The following is a 14,850-nucleotide window of genomic DNA, read 5'->3' as shown; positions in this document are numbered from 1 at the left end:
GATGCTGCCCAGAGAGCGGCATTAGTGGGTCAGCTGGGTGCTCTTCACCAGAGAGCAGTCTGGGAGGCCAGTGCTGACCAAGAATCTGCGTCTGTGGTGGTCGCCTCCTGGACCCTGGCCGGGTTACGCGCAACCTCCGTCTTCGCTCAATGCCTTCTTTCACAGCAGACTGTTCCTGTGGATGCCATACCGCATGTGGGCATTCAAGCTGCTTTACGCACAACCCGAGTGCCGTCGGCTGGGCCATAAGCTGACGGCCTATGGGCTGTACAAGACTTTCCGGAGGGTTTTGGACTTCAGCGGCTGGTACTTCATGGCCACTGTGAATCTGTAGTGCCGCTGCTGTAAGAAGAAGGTGGCGGGCTAGTCGCAGGACATATTGGATCAGCTGAACCCCGTCCATTGGGCGAAGTTCCCAGTGGTTCTGACATACAAGTGTGTGTGTGTGTGTGTGTGTGTGAGAGAGATATTTTGTGATGGATTAATGTGTGATCTGTTGGTTCCTCTGTGTGATATTGTGTTGGCGTTCTTTAGCCTGTCCTGCGACAAGGGGGTCGTTTGCCTGATGTGGGGTCGCACTCTGGGGAACAGTGTGACCTCGCTGCACAGTGCGACCTGTGCATCAGGCACAGACAGCAGTGGCTGGCCAAGTCCTCCGAGTACCTCTTCGTGCTCAAGAAGTTTCTGTCCCTGGGCACCGACCCCAGCACCATCACCCACCAGCTGCCCCCGACGGTGTCGGTGCCCACTCCAAAATGGCTGCTGACAGTATACGCGCAAGATGTGCTGTCACAGCTTGAGCAGTTGAAGGCCAGGGTTACCTCCATCTATAGAGCCATTTTCAAGATGGACTCCACAAAGAAGATAAGCTAGGGTGCAACACGCACGCACGCACGCCGCTGAACAGTAACCTCTACAATATGCTTGATTGTCACATGTGTGACGTGTTGTGTGCCTATGTTCCACGAATGGGACCAGCTGGTTGTCAGGCTGGACGTGTCGCACTTCATGCGACGGTTCGCGGTGGGTGTCACCATGGACAGTCACCAGCTGTACGGCCTCTTCATAGGCTACCTCTCCTTCTGCGTCTTCGAGTGGGACGTGGATGATGTGGCCCATCTACAGGAGGCCAAGCAGTCGGAGCGCGGGGAGGCCCCCTCAGTCCAGAGGCCGCCTGAATGACGCCGGGTCTTTCAGCAGACCCACCGTCAAGGAGCTGGCTTGGCGCTGTCATCTCTGCCGCACACACAGGGCCCAGGAGACCGAGCTGCTCATCCAGGAGCTGATGGAAGACTATATGGATGTGACGGACACAATGGGTGTCAGGCTTCTGGACCGCAAGAAGATGGAGGACATGTGGCAGACCCAGAGGCGCCACCTCCACTGCATTCAGGACCCTCCTGATGTACAGCTGTACAGGAGGGTGGGGCAGGTGACCAGGGGAGGGGTCGTCCTGCCCGTGTATCGCTGTGCACACGGTTCCACTTCTCTGGAGTCATTCCACCTGCACCTGAACCCATTCATACCTGGTAAGTCCCTCTCTCTTGCTCTCGGTATGCATGTCAGCACTGTTTAGTAAAAGCCTCCTTTCCTTGACTGCTGCAGGTACAAGTGCAAGTGCCCTGCACTTTCAGGCATACCTGCTTGAACGGTTGGTGAGGTGGAACGAGGACTGAGTAGCAGCAGCAGTGGAGGGAAGTGATCCTACTTAGGTCTGTTGCAGCGGCCAGCTGCAGGACTATGCCAACCAGCTGAGCGAGCAACTCCTTAGGCTCCAGCTGGACTACACTAGGCCTGGAAAGTATACATGTAACATCCTCTCAATCTCTCATCTTTCTTGCTCTCTCTCTCTTTCTCTCTCTCTCTCTCTCTCTCTCTCTCTCTCTCATATTCACACACACGCGCACACACACATATAGCCCTTTTTTCCCCTCTGGGATGTATTCAACACACTTGTATAGGTGAACTCATCGGGGTGGAGTACCTGTGCATTAGGACGTCAGCAGGGATACAGATGCTCCAGATGGGCTTAGCGATGAGGACTTTCCAGAGCTGGAGGACGATGGATTCAAGGATGTGGACGTGGGGTTCAATGAGTCTTGAACCATTGCCGCATCTCCATCACGCAGCAGTGGGACCTCGTTCTCTGGCTGCTTCTTTGCGGACCCGGTCGTAGCGAGCCAAGTCCTCTGCGTCTGGGCTGACCAAGCAGACCGTGCCTGATGGCCCTGTTGCTACCCAGACTCAGGCTTTGTCTGGGGATGAGGAGGATATAAGTACATTGTAGTTCTTTCTGTTCACTTTGTGTTTACATGTACAGTACAACACAAGTCCTAACCAATCCAAAATAAATGGTGTTCAACTATATATGAGAGCATTAAATGTTTGTGTGCTTCAGTCAAAAAGTGTATTTTTCTTTCTTTTATTTTCAGGAGAGCCTGGGACCTGCTGCTGTTCTAGGTTACCATCACGTAGTAAACCTGGCCAACAGTCTGGTGGACCTGCGTCACCAGGCCTTTGTGACACAGCAGAGGGTAGACAGCATCGTTGCTCTCTGGGAAAAACTGCCAGAGAGTGACTTGTCAAGGAATGGTTTAAAAAGCAGCCACTCTAAGACCTCTGTTGTAGCTTGAACAGAGAGTCTGAAGTGGTAAGCACACTCACAGTAATGTAATACGTTTCCTTAAGTTTGACTTCTAACTGTGTGACTAATTGATTCTGTCCGTCTGTTTGTCTCTCCTTTTGTATCTTCACAGCTACTTCCCTGGACAAGGCAGTGGGCCTTCCTCGTGTCCCAGCGTCAGCCGCCTTGTTGGCTTCACCTGGCTGGTCAGACCATCACTGGCATCAGGGTAAACAGGTGGGCTGCCATCATGAGGGACTATGGTGTCATCAGGGACGTAGTCCTCGGCAGCCCCGGCCTCATGGCCTGGACCTGTATTCAATTTTTTTTAGTTGAATCAGCGGACACTGACCCAGTGGTGAATTTTCCAGGTCTTAGATTGATCTTATTTGCACTGTGGACTATACAGGCTGAGTCCTAAGAGGCTGTGCTGCATTCTGTGTTACAGAACCAATGCCAGGAAGAAAAAGCAGGAACAGGATGTTCTGTGCCTGAGCGTTGGCCAGTCCAACACTCCGATGGTGGCCCCAGAACCCCTCCCTCCCGCACTGAGTAAGCTCCTGGAGCGTCGGACTGACGGACACCCTGCTTTTGACTTTAACATCCAGCAGGATGTGTCTGGGCAGGCTTTTCAGCGTGTCCAAGGCCAGCCTCCTCTTCTTCCTGGTGAGACCCTGACATGCTCTGGTCTAGAAGGCGACGTGGCTTCTGCCACCAATGCCACTCCTGTGCTGGCTGGGCCCCAGACCACAGCATGGCAGTGAAAGAAAAAGGCAGAGGCCGAGGCCGCCGCCGCTGCCCATGGACAGGCCGTCCCCACGAAGCGGTGCAAGCATGAACGCTATGCCTGCAAATAGTGTGGCCAACCCAAGACTAAAGAGTTTGGACACAGCAGGTTTCGTGGGGTGCACTTCTGCGCAGCAGCAACAGCAGGGAAGACAGTGGAGCAGTGGATGGAGGAGATGAAGAGAGGAGATGTTGGACAGGGTCAGTGATCTGTTGACCACCCCACTCACCCCATTGTAAATAGTTGTATATAGTTTTATATGTATTCCTATTTTCATGATTTGTTCTGTGTGTTGTGAATGAGCACTGTTTCATAATCATTTGTACTTTCAAAAATAAATGAGCACTGTTTAATACTATATTATACTTCACAAAGTGAATGAGCCCTGATTTACATTTACCTGACACTTTTATCCAAAGTGACTTACAGTTATGACCGAGTACAGCTCAAGCAATTAAGGGCCTTGCTCAGGGGCCCAAGAGTGGCATCTTGGCAGTGGTGGGGCTTGAACCAGCAACCATCCAGTTACAAGTCAAGTACCTAAACTGAGCTACCACTACCCACTGATTTATTCTGCTTTGTAATTCACAAAGTGAATGGGCAATGATTTAAACTGCTTTGTTCTTTAATGAAGTGAATGAGTGTGTTTGTGGTAATTAGGCACATTCTTACAAAAGTTGCACTTGTCATTTTGATTAAAGTTTATTGTTCATCAAATAAATAAGTACTATCTAAACACTTCAGTTTCACGTGTAAATTAACTTGATGTTGACTTAATTGATTGTTAGTTTAATTCTATTCTTAAATTAACATACACTTTTAACATATAAAAATTGGTATATATTTTTTAAAAATGCAGAAAAACAATGTGAAGACAAAATTGATGTTCGGTTGTATGCATGCAAAAATTAAACAATCATGATTGCAAAAGTCCAGGAACAGTGCGGATGAGATGGGGCGCCTCAGGAAGGGCCACCAAGGGCCACCAAACAGCTCTGGAGGGGCCCTGGACTGGCCACAGAAGATTGGTCCAGAACCACTGGACTCAGTCTGTTCTATGCCTTGTTTTCCTGTATGTTTACCTTTCATTCATTGAATAAACCAATATGACTCGCATCTGTGTCCTGCCTCTGCTTTATGTAAAGTGCATGTCACAGATTAACTGACCCTAAAAAAAGATGTCAACTCACTGCCAGGTCATTTGATACCTGGCTGTGAGCTGACATGCCAGAAATTATTGAGGAAAGCAAAAACAAACAGCATGCAGCTCATTGGTTTGCAGACAGATTGGATCAGCCAATGGACTGAGATTTGCCTGTGCAGGTGGATTTGCAAGCCCCAATGGAGGGACAAGGCTCACCTCCTTCAGATTTGCTCATCGTCTCATTCCTCTCATGAGAAGGAACTGGACTACTACTCCCTCATGACAGATCCCCACCTGTCTACAGGAGGTGTCCCCTGCCTGCCTGATGCCCCTCTACAGAAGGTGTGCTAGGGGTAAAAATGAAAACACTTGCAAAATGCTGCCTGAGGAGTGTGTGAAATATTTGACCTCTGGAGTTACAAGAATACCCTTGCCCATTGTGGGAGAGGTGTAACACACAAACAAAAAAAACCTTCAGACTGATTTTTCAGGCTGTCATATTCTCCATCTACAATCTGTAAAACAAGTTCCAGAGAAGACCGCACATTAGGGAGTGTACAATCTGCCCAGCTTCTTTTTTTAAGTCATAAAAATAAACAAGTACATAATGTTTCAGTGCATATGTTTTTATTTCTTATGAAATAAAACATTTGTGTGCACCTCTAATGTCAGAAAAAAAAAAGAAACAGCAACAGTGCTTCACTTTCTGCTTTATGTCAGTGAAATCATATCTGAAGCTTGGCTATACCTGTATCAGGTATTGTCACGGTTGGCCGGGCATCCAGAAGGAGGGACATGCCCATTCCTGCTAGGGATCGTATTACATACCTGCCTCATTCCCAGTCCCCTGCCTACTAATCACTTTCACTTGTCCCTTGTTTTCTACCTCTATTTAAACTCACAGGTCCCGAGAGAAAGTGCTGCACATTAGTGGAATGCCGGACTACTCACTTCCACCCTGTACATCGCTACACAGAGTGTTAGGACCGAGTTTCATTTATTATTTGTTGTGGTTTTGTCACATATTTTCAATGAAGAATAAAGAGCACTTTGGCTCAACCCTGCCTCTCGCTTCCCCTGTGCGGCCATCGTCACAGGTATCAGGTACAGTGGTACAGACTCCAAGAGTGGAGGATGATACTGACCAAAAAACTTTCTTCTATGCAGTGGAAAGAGTCAAGAAAATCTGGAGCTTGAGGCAAAGTGTTGTTGTGCTTGAGAGAATACAGTGTTCCCCCAGAGGAGGTGTCATGAGCACATCAAATGAGCCACACAAAGTACGAGAATCATCAGTATAAGGTGCTCTCTGAGGGAAGACAAAACAGCTGATGTCAAGTCCATTGAATGAGCTGAGCCTATCCTGCTGAAAAACCCTTAAAGTTTCTTCAGGACTGGTAAACCAAGAAACCAATCCTCTGTTTGTATTACACAATGTTAAAATAGAATACATAAGGAAAGGGGAGGGGAGGGGAGGGGAGGGGAGCGGAGTGGTGGGAGGGGTGTCTAGAGAGGTGTCATGAAAGGTTTATGTAGGTGTCACGTGGTCATGTTACCCTTCAGTAAAGTGTTAATGAAAGTTTTGATTGTCAACATCTTATATACATACATGTCTCATACCTCTCATGTCTAATATTGGGCTACATCACAAACTGTCCAAGGTGACATTTCCAAATTCGCAGGTCCATGGTCCTGAACTCTAAATAGTATCAGCATTTTAGTAGTAACTGCAAACTGTTTTAAATAGGCCTATGCACATTTTTAAAGTGAAATGGCTTTTTCACCTCATTAGGCTTAGGCCCATGCTCTCCAAACTAGATGCTGAGACACCGGTTCACGCCTTTGTCAAATACGGAACACTTTACCTCAATCTCTCCATCCCTGCTCTCCACTTTCCTCTTTCAAATCACAACTTAAAACATACCACTTGTCTTAACATTTCTTATAACATCTCTTCCTATTCATATTTGTTAATTAATTTGTTGATTGTCAATTAATGCCTTTTCATTCTCTCAATCTTTGTGATTGTAAAGCGATCTTGAGTCTGTGAAAGGCACTGTATAAGTTAAACTTTTTTTTTTTACTTGAAATTGCAAATTGTACCTAACATAATAATTGTGAAGCTCCTGAAACAAACCACCAAAATGCTTTCACAAACACACACACACAAAAAACAAAAAGAAAAAAACAAAACAACCTACCACCATTCAGAACAGGAACTGCCAAAGGTGAGGTTATCCAAAGTCTCAGAACTGTCCATGCTGCAGAATAAAACTTCTTTTTATATCTTACATAAATGCATAATATTTAGGACAGTTGCATCCACTTCTGAAAAATACATATTAAACAGTCATAACTGATACATGGTACAAAAATTGACCACCTGCTAATACAGCTGTGGAATTCGTTGTCTAGTGACTGGAGGGCTATTTGACAATCAAGGCACCTTTAGAGGTCAATACTAGTCTGTTTAGAGCTACCTGTTTGCTTCTAATTAATAATAAAAATAATATAAATAAAATGTAAGTGTCTTTCAGGATACTCAAGGACACCTTACAGTATTAGAGCAAGTGAAAACATGTTAAGTGTTATAAGAAGAGAATATCAGAGTAAAAAACAAAAATGATAAAATTATAATGCAGTGGGGAAATAAAATCAAATACAATTACAGATTACAATTACATTTTAAAGGTTACAGTAAGAAAATGGCAATACAAAACATAACTATGATAAAATAAAAAAGATGTGAGGCAATAAGAAGAAAATAAGTTTTACAAATTAGGAAAAGCATTTGGAAAGAGAAGTTTTTAAAAGCTTTGTGAAGGTGGATAGTGATGGCGTTGGGGTTCCATATCTTTGGGCATGCAACGCTAAATGCTCTTTCACCATTAGAGCATAATTTGGCAGGACTAACAGAGAGCAAATGAGCATCAGCAGTTGCTGTATGCGATAATGGACCAGGAGCCAGTGTAGGTTTTTTAACTTGGGGGTTATGTGTTTCCATCATCTAGTGCACATGAGAATTTTTACTTATGAATTCTACACATATTGGAGCTTCTTGAAAAGACTAACAGGGAGCCCAACCAGAAGCAAGTTGCAGTAATCCAGTCTGGATGTAATAAAATAATGAATTAGAGTTTCAGACACAGAATCAAGGAGTGAGGGATGCAGTCTGGCAATATTTCTAAGATGAAAAAAGGCAATTATAATGATGTTATTAATGTGGGCCTCAAGAGAGTGTAGAGTCCATGATAACACCGAGGTAGTTAATTTGAGTCACAGAGAACGTCATAAAACCTGGGTTAGATAGGTTGGGTTGACCAATTTTCATCAGTGTGGAAGGTAGATGCTATGAGAGTGGCTTCAGATTTAGTACTATTAAGTTTGAGGAAGTTCATAGCTGTCCAGTTTTTAATGTCAACCAGGCAACTGATCAGTGAGTCAGGGGGCACAAGGAGGTATCAGAGGGCTTGGTGCAGATGTAAACTTGTGCACCATCAGCATAAGATAGTAGATTATGAAAAGAAGGGGGGCAAGAACTGAACCCTGGGGACACCATGAGTGAGAGCAGAAGTATCTGACCTGAGGCTACCCAGAGTGATGAATTGTTGCCTGTCAGTGAGATACGGCCTAAACCGAGCAATTGCTGTGTCAGTGACACCAGTCCAGGTCTCTAGCCTATGCCACAAAATGTCATGACAGACTGTATCAAATAGTGCAGTAAGATCTATGAGGACAAGGATGTTCACTAGGCCAGCAACAGCTGCCAATAACAGATCCTTAACCTCAATTGACTTCACATAATTTTCAATGTATTTTATTTTTAATATTACTTGATGTTTTAGCTTTTTTGTAAAAGTTCATTATAAATAAAGGTTATTATTAATATACTGTGTGATGCATTCATGCATGATATGTATAACTAAGAAATGTACAAAATAACTTGCTCTCTGTTAGCAATCAAGTACTGGTCAACTCTACACTGGCTATTCGATTTATCTAAGTAAACCATCAGCAGTGCGGTCAATTACCCATTTAGCTTATTGTCCCTTCATTCACTCTCTATAGTTTAATACAAGCTCTGCTAGCAAGAGGGTCTTGTCAAGAATGGATTCGACTTTGTTTCCTTATTACCAAATAATGAATACAAACTCAGATTATTCAGCCTATCATTGGGAGAGTCCTGAATGGTATGGTTTTATTTTCAAGTGTTGATTATAAATAGGACATTGGTGACTATGCAACGCTTGCTGCCTGTGATGAGCAGAGAAAGTTGAAGTCCAAAAGTTCGCACTGAGCATGCAGATGCTCAAGCATGCAGATGCAAAAGCAACGTTAACTGCCAATTCAGCACCATGGACAGTGATTATCTCACCTTTGGCAATGATTAGAGTATTAGAACAGTGTCCCTGTGTGGTTCTTCTGTGGGCTTATCTGCTTAGGAATATTTGGCTGCATTTGTTCATAGACACACTGTGTATATGTGTTGTGTTTTGGTAGTTTACATCAATTATGTTTAGCACAATTTGCAATTAAGGCAAAGGTGCTGATATTGAAATTTCACTTTTATACAATTTACACTGTTAATACAATTTGTAATTAGTACAGAAGGGCAGAACCTCAGAACCATGGACAGTTCTGCATCTTTTGATGACATCATATTCGGATAAACTGCGACGCAGCCTACTGCCAAGATTCAAAGTTATTTAATCTCATCTTTATCATAAAACTTATGTGTAAAATTCTTAATGCACCAGAACTCATTAGAAAGCTCAATTTTATATTTCAAAATAATAATAATAAAGTCTAATTTAAGAAATTGTATCCTGATTGAAAATTGTGAAAATTGAACTAATATTGCAGCGAAAGCTTTATACTAGCTAAGAAATATTACCACGGTTCCCATGGTGATGTTCACCTCATGGTCTTTGTTTATGTTTTTGGTTTCCTTTCCTTGTTTCCTTTTTTGTTTATCTGCAGGTGTTTCTTGTTGTATTGTAACCCTTCGTGTATTTAATCCCTGTGTTTTCTAGTTTATGTTCGTCATTGTTCAATGTCGCAAGTGTTTTTGCTTCTGTGTTCTTACTGCCTTGTTTGCCTGTTTCACTGTTAGCTGTACTACATCTGTACTATGCTTCGTTCCTTCAGCCTGTTTAGTTTTCTGTGTTTAGCTTTTGTGTTTTGCTTCTTCTGTTTGTTATGTACTCTGCCTTTGTTTCTGTATCTGATACTGCTGGCTTTCACCCTTGTTCTGTGTCACTACAACAATTATGGATTTGCCCTTAATTAATATCACTCTACTTAGTCCTACCTCCTTTCACCCACTGTTATAGTCTTAGAGTGAGAAGAAAAAGAACCCCCAAACAAATAGCAACAACAACAAAACAATTTTACATGGACATACATATGCACAGCTTTATATGTAAATGTCTACAGTACAGCTGTACTGTATTTACCTTTTCACTGATCTCATTCATTGACCTCAACAATGACATCTATACAGTGTGTCAATGTTTTATTCATTACAAATAACTCAATATGCATTTTTAAAATCACAGATTCCCTCTAATTAGATTTGAAAAAGATAAAAGGTATTATTAAACACACAGATGGACTATAGAGCTATGTATGTAGACATTTCCAAAGCTGTTTTTTCAGCTGGAGGACATGGTGCACCCGAATCAACGATAAGAAAATGGCATCTCTTGGATTGAGTAAAAGGGAGATGGTATCTGACCATCAGCTAGAAGTGGCAGTTGCCCATGATGTAAGATTGCATGGTTGTTAGTAGCCTAAAAACATGAGTCTTGAGTCTCGGAGGTCTCGTTTGTCTATGATACAATAATCTAATTTGTCCCATGATTATATAGGTCTGATATATAGATTCAAAATGCTGACTGGTTATTTGGCAATAAATGGGATTTGTGCATCTGAAAACTGAATAGTGGCTATCCATCACAGAGCTACATAGCTAAAATTGTCTTTTTTAAAGTTGCAAAATGTAGCAAAGTAGGTATTATTGAGAAAAAGACTGAATTATTAGGAACCCAGAAACCCAAACCCCATACTTTGCGTATGTCGGTAATAAATTAAATATTGATCAGAATGAGAAGCTAGCTATGTTCAGTGTCTCAAATGTCATGCTTGTGCATGGGTTTAACAACAAAATGGTTGCTCATGCTACAGTGCTACAGGTCTGTATCATCACAGATAATAAGGTACTATACTACTAACATGAGGCTAAGTTTCAAACATGGATGCAGATGTAGCCCATAGAATGTGGGATCAGGTGAGGATGGACCACATGGACATTCTTGTGCAGGATGGACTAGACATTAATTGCTGTTTTTTTAAATTTATTTATTTATTTTTCTATTTCACCGCTCCTTATTCCGCTCCTTATTGTCTATATTGTTACTATTGTGGTGACTGTTGTCGGCCAGAGGAGGATGGGCCCCGCCTTTGAGTCTCGGTTCCTCTCAAGGTTTGTTCCTCATGCTTTAGGGAGTTTTTCCTTGCTACTGGCGGCCTTGGCTTGCTCACTGGGGGCTTGTACTCAAACATTTGTAAAGCTGCTTTATGAAAACAAAGTTGTAAAAAGCACTATGTAAATAAATTTCACATGACTTTGACTTGACTATTTTGGCCTTGTGCCAAGAAAACAGCAGCACCTCATGCCAATTTACTATAGAATTGTGATCTAGATTAAGGTGTGAGACAGTAGTTAGCTGGTTCTTTTTGGGAAGGCCAGCAATTAATCAGATATGAAATCGAACACTAAATGTTTTAATCATAAACATTCTACTTGCATTTTGTACAATATGTGAGTTCTTTATGAGCATATGACATTGAAATGCACAGAAATGAAATGCAAACATTCAAACCTGTAACACTGGTGAGTTTGTTACACTGGTGAACAAGAGTGTTGAGTAACTACAGAGAGTAAATAATAGCAAGTAAAGAAGCAAGAAAAGGCTGTAAATAAACCATGGAATGAATTAACTTAGATATTGTGATGGAAATTATTATTCGATCATGTATTATCATGTGATTCATATTTAATCATGTTAATCCTTTCTCTATGTAATCCTATATGAATAGTTTAGTCTGCACATTCTGTCTTTGTATATTGTGTGAACAAAACGACTGCTGAATCAGCTGTTTCGTGATCTTGCATGTGTCGTGCGACTAATGCTGATAAAGAGGAACTAGCAAACGGTGTCCGTCCTGGTGGAACAGAGCATTCTGGTATGTGCAAAAGTGTTTAGCGCGATAAGGAGCAAGAAACGGGTAAACAGGATGACAGGACATCCCTTCCGGGATGTGAAGTTTAGATATAAGGAGCAGAGCCAGTCTACCCCTTTAGAGCTTTGCTTCAGAGTATTAGCTCTCACACAGCTGTGTTTTGTATGTCTTATTTTCTTTATTAAATTACTCTTTTAATCACGTCTGACTTGCTGTTTATTCAAAATTCCACAATATGCTACCACATTCAACATTATGTATGTAATATATGCATATAAAAGGGTTACTATTGTATTTCTATGATGCTTCCATGCTTATAATGATTTTGACAAATGTGTTCTTTTACACAGCAGGACACTGAGCAAAAGCACTCTCATTCTTCTCTGATTGAAGCCTTTCCTTTGTGTCTTACAGGTTATCATAGACTGTAAGTAAAAGAACAAGAGGAAATGCACCAATTTAGATTTGCAAATTGAGGACAAAAAAAAATTGTATTGGGTAATAGTCCTATATGGTCTAATTACAGTATGCTATACAATGTAATAAAACACTGCTAAACAGAGGGTATAATATAGTTAAAGTTATTTTTAACATACATTATTGGTGCTTTTTAAATTAGCTGAATCTCAGGACACAGAACACATATCTAGAATGTTTTAGAATGTTTTAGGTCAGTATTCTCATAGCACAAATTAAGGAAATTTCAGTAATTTATTAGAGGATTTGGCATATCGAAACCTTCTAGGACATCAGCCAACATCGAAACGACAATATTGTGACAGTAACAAACCATTACAATACTGTTATTCAGCTGTAATCAAATGTTTTATCATATGCAAAACCACTTTGAAGGACCCAGTTTGGTACAGTATTTACTATTGTTCAGTAAGTGGTGATTCCCTTAAACACCCAGAACATTCTTCAAAATTTACATCAGCATTATCATTACACAATAATACATCAAACATCAGATGCTATTGAGAGTCCAGTCATTAAATAATAAGCAATGCAGTTAGAATGTATAGGTAAAGAGAAACATAAACCTGTTATAATGGGCTCCACCTAAATTGCATTCTCACCTGTACCACCTCCTGAGTCCTGTCCAGGGGAGATGACATCATCATAGTCCTCTGGCATAAGAGCTACACCAGCACATGTAAACAAGTTTTAATGCCCATGAGCAACAAGTCTGACATTATAAACCTGTTGGTTCTTGTGCCTAGAATTTCATTATCACTTAGCGGATGCTTTTATCCAAAGCAACTTACAATTATGACTGAGTACAACTTGAGCAATTGAGGGTTAAGAGCCTTGCTCAGGGGACAACAGTGGCAACTTGGCAGTGGTGGGGCTTGTAAATGTAATGTAATATAAAAATGTAATATAAATGCCATCAGACATTAGTGTCATTGAGTGTTATTAATGTGCTTAAAACTGACAGTGCAAATTAATGCAAAAATCAATAAAAATATCTTAAGAAAAATAATTGATAGCAGGTTGAAGTCATATCAGTCTTGCAGAAAAAGCTGCAAAACTTTGACTGCAAATTACAGTTACCTATTTGGGCAGTAGTGTGAGTAATGAAGTTATTAGTAGAACTACATTTTCCAGAAGTATCAGGTGTCTGTCCATGTGTGATGTCATTATAATTATCCTGTAGGTTTTCTGTGCCTAGGTCACCTAAATCAAATACAATGAACTGATAGAGTACTTTCAGTCATCATCTCTTTCATTTTAATGAAGTGAGGAATTAAACAAACTTACTTGTAGGACCACTACTGGTGATGGCATCATCATAATATTCAGTCTTTTCTTCATTGACAGATTTTGCTGTAACCAAAAGAAAAAAGTGAATTTCTTGTAAATCACTTAAAATAAATTTTGCACCAAAAGTGAATTCTATGAGAATAAGCTCCAAAACTCCACAAGTCCACAAGGTAGCAAATGTGGCTCACAGTAGAAGCTGTGGTATATTCAAACATGACAAATGTAAACTCGTCTATGATGAAGTTTAGAAATGGGATCAATCATGATGGATACTGTCATTAATGTAAACATGCATCATTTCACTAATTGCCGACAGGCAATTTACAGTACCTTCAGAAGAACTGAACCTAACAGAGCAACAGTATTAAAGAGAATCTCATACTGTGATAACAAATATCAGGATATGTTTCCAGTCAGTTACCTATAGCAGACTGATTAATTAATACTATAACCTCTATAATTTTCAGTATTTCTCTGCGGGTTGTACCTGCCTCCCTTACCTGACAGAAGCTCTTCACCAACATCTTCATCACCAGAATGTTGTACTTCAGAGCTGATAAGTTCTGTCAGAGGTGAACAGAGTAATCATGAGACATGTTTGAAATGTTAAATCATGAGTATCTATGTCTACAGATAATAATGAAGCTGGGTAGCTGTGAGAAATATAGAATATTTGACTAGCTGACTGCAGTCTTACAGAGGATACAGAAACATAAACTAGTCTGGTAAGTTACCAATGGACAACATTCTTGTTTTTGTGTGCCTTTATCTTGTAATTGTTTTTACTTTAACTTTTTTTTTTTTTTTTTTTTTTAAATCCTCTCTGGGGTGATAGTTCTCAGCATATAAATAGCCTATTATTCAACACTTTATTCCATTCATTGTTTCTATATATTCTTGTAAAACTCCTTGATTTCCTATTGTGCACGAAATATACCATACATATAAACTTGCTGTAAGGCTTGGCACCAGGCCGAGGCCCCTTCTGGCCACCAGAGGGAGGCCTCGAGTCAACTACACCACTAATCAGGCTTAACACCCAACAGCTGGGCTAGATCTTATATAAGCCCAGTGACCAGGTCATTCAGTGTTGGAGCTTTGCTAAAGTTCTGAGCCAAGCTCATAGCTGTTAACTTCAGGTCTTGAGGTCTGTGAGCCCTTGTGCTACACCTCACTTCTTGTCTGCGAGTGTGTTCGTGGTTTTACACATCCCTTTCCCTCTCGAGTCTGTCTCTCTCCTGAGGCTTCCCTTAGCCATTCAAATTCCTCCCTGTTTTCTGGTTTTGA

General features: G+C 41.4%; 1 long non-coding RNA gene across 2 annotated transcripts; it reads left to right on the top strand.

Moving 5' to 3' along the window:
- The first annotated feature begins 1,890 nt into the window (after nucleotides 1–1,890).
- On the top strand, nucleotides 1,891–3,724 carry LOC113569085. Of its 2 annotated transcripts, none has more exons than XR_004776282.1 (4): nucleotides 1,891–2,276; nucleotides 2,433–2,650; nucleotides 2,757–2,852; nucleotides 3,072–3,724. It is a non-coding gene; the product is annotated as an uncharacterized LOC113569085 (long non-coding RNA). The 2 variants fall into 2 exon arrangements; XR_004776281.1 differs by having other exon boundaries at nucleotides 2,757–2,860.
- Nucleotides 3,725–14,850: the final 11,126 nt, after the last annotated feature.

This window comes from Electrophorus electricus, chromosome 7 (assembly GCF_013358815.1).
Source record: "Electrophorus electricus isolate fEleEle1 chromosome 7, fEleEle1.pri, whole genome shotgun sequence".
NCBI classification, from domain to species: Eukaryota; Metazoa; Chordata; class Actinopteri; order Gymnotiformes; family Gymnotidae; genus Electrophorus; species Electrophorus electricus.
The sequence above is the reverse complement of the archived record's forward strand: the minus strand, read 5'-3'. Positions and strand labels throughout refer to the sequence as shown.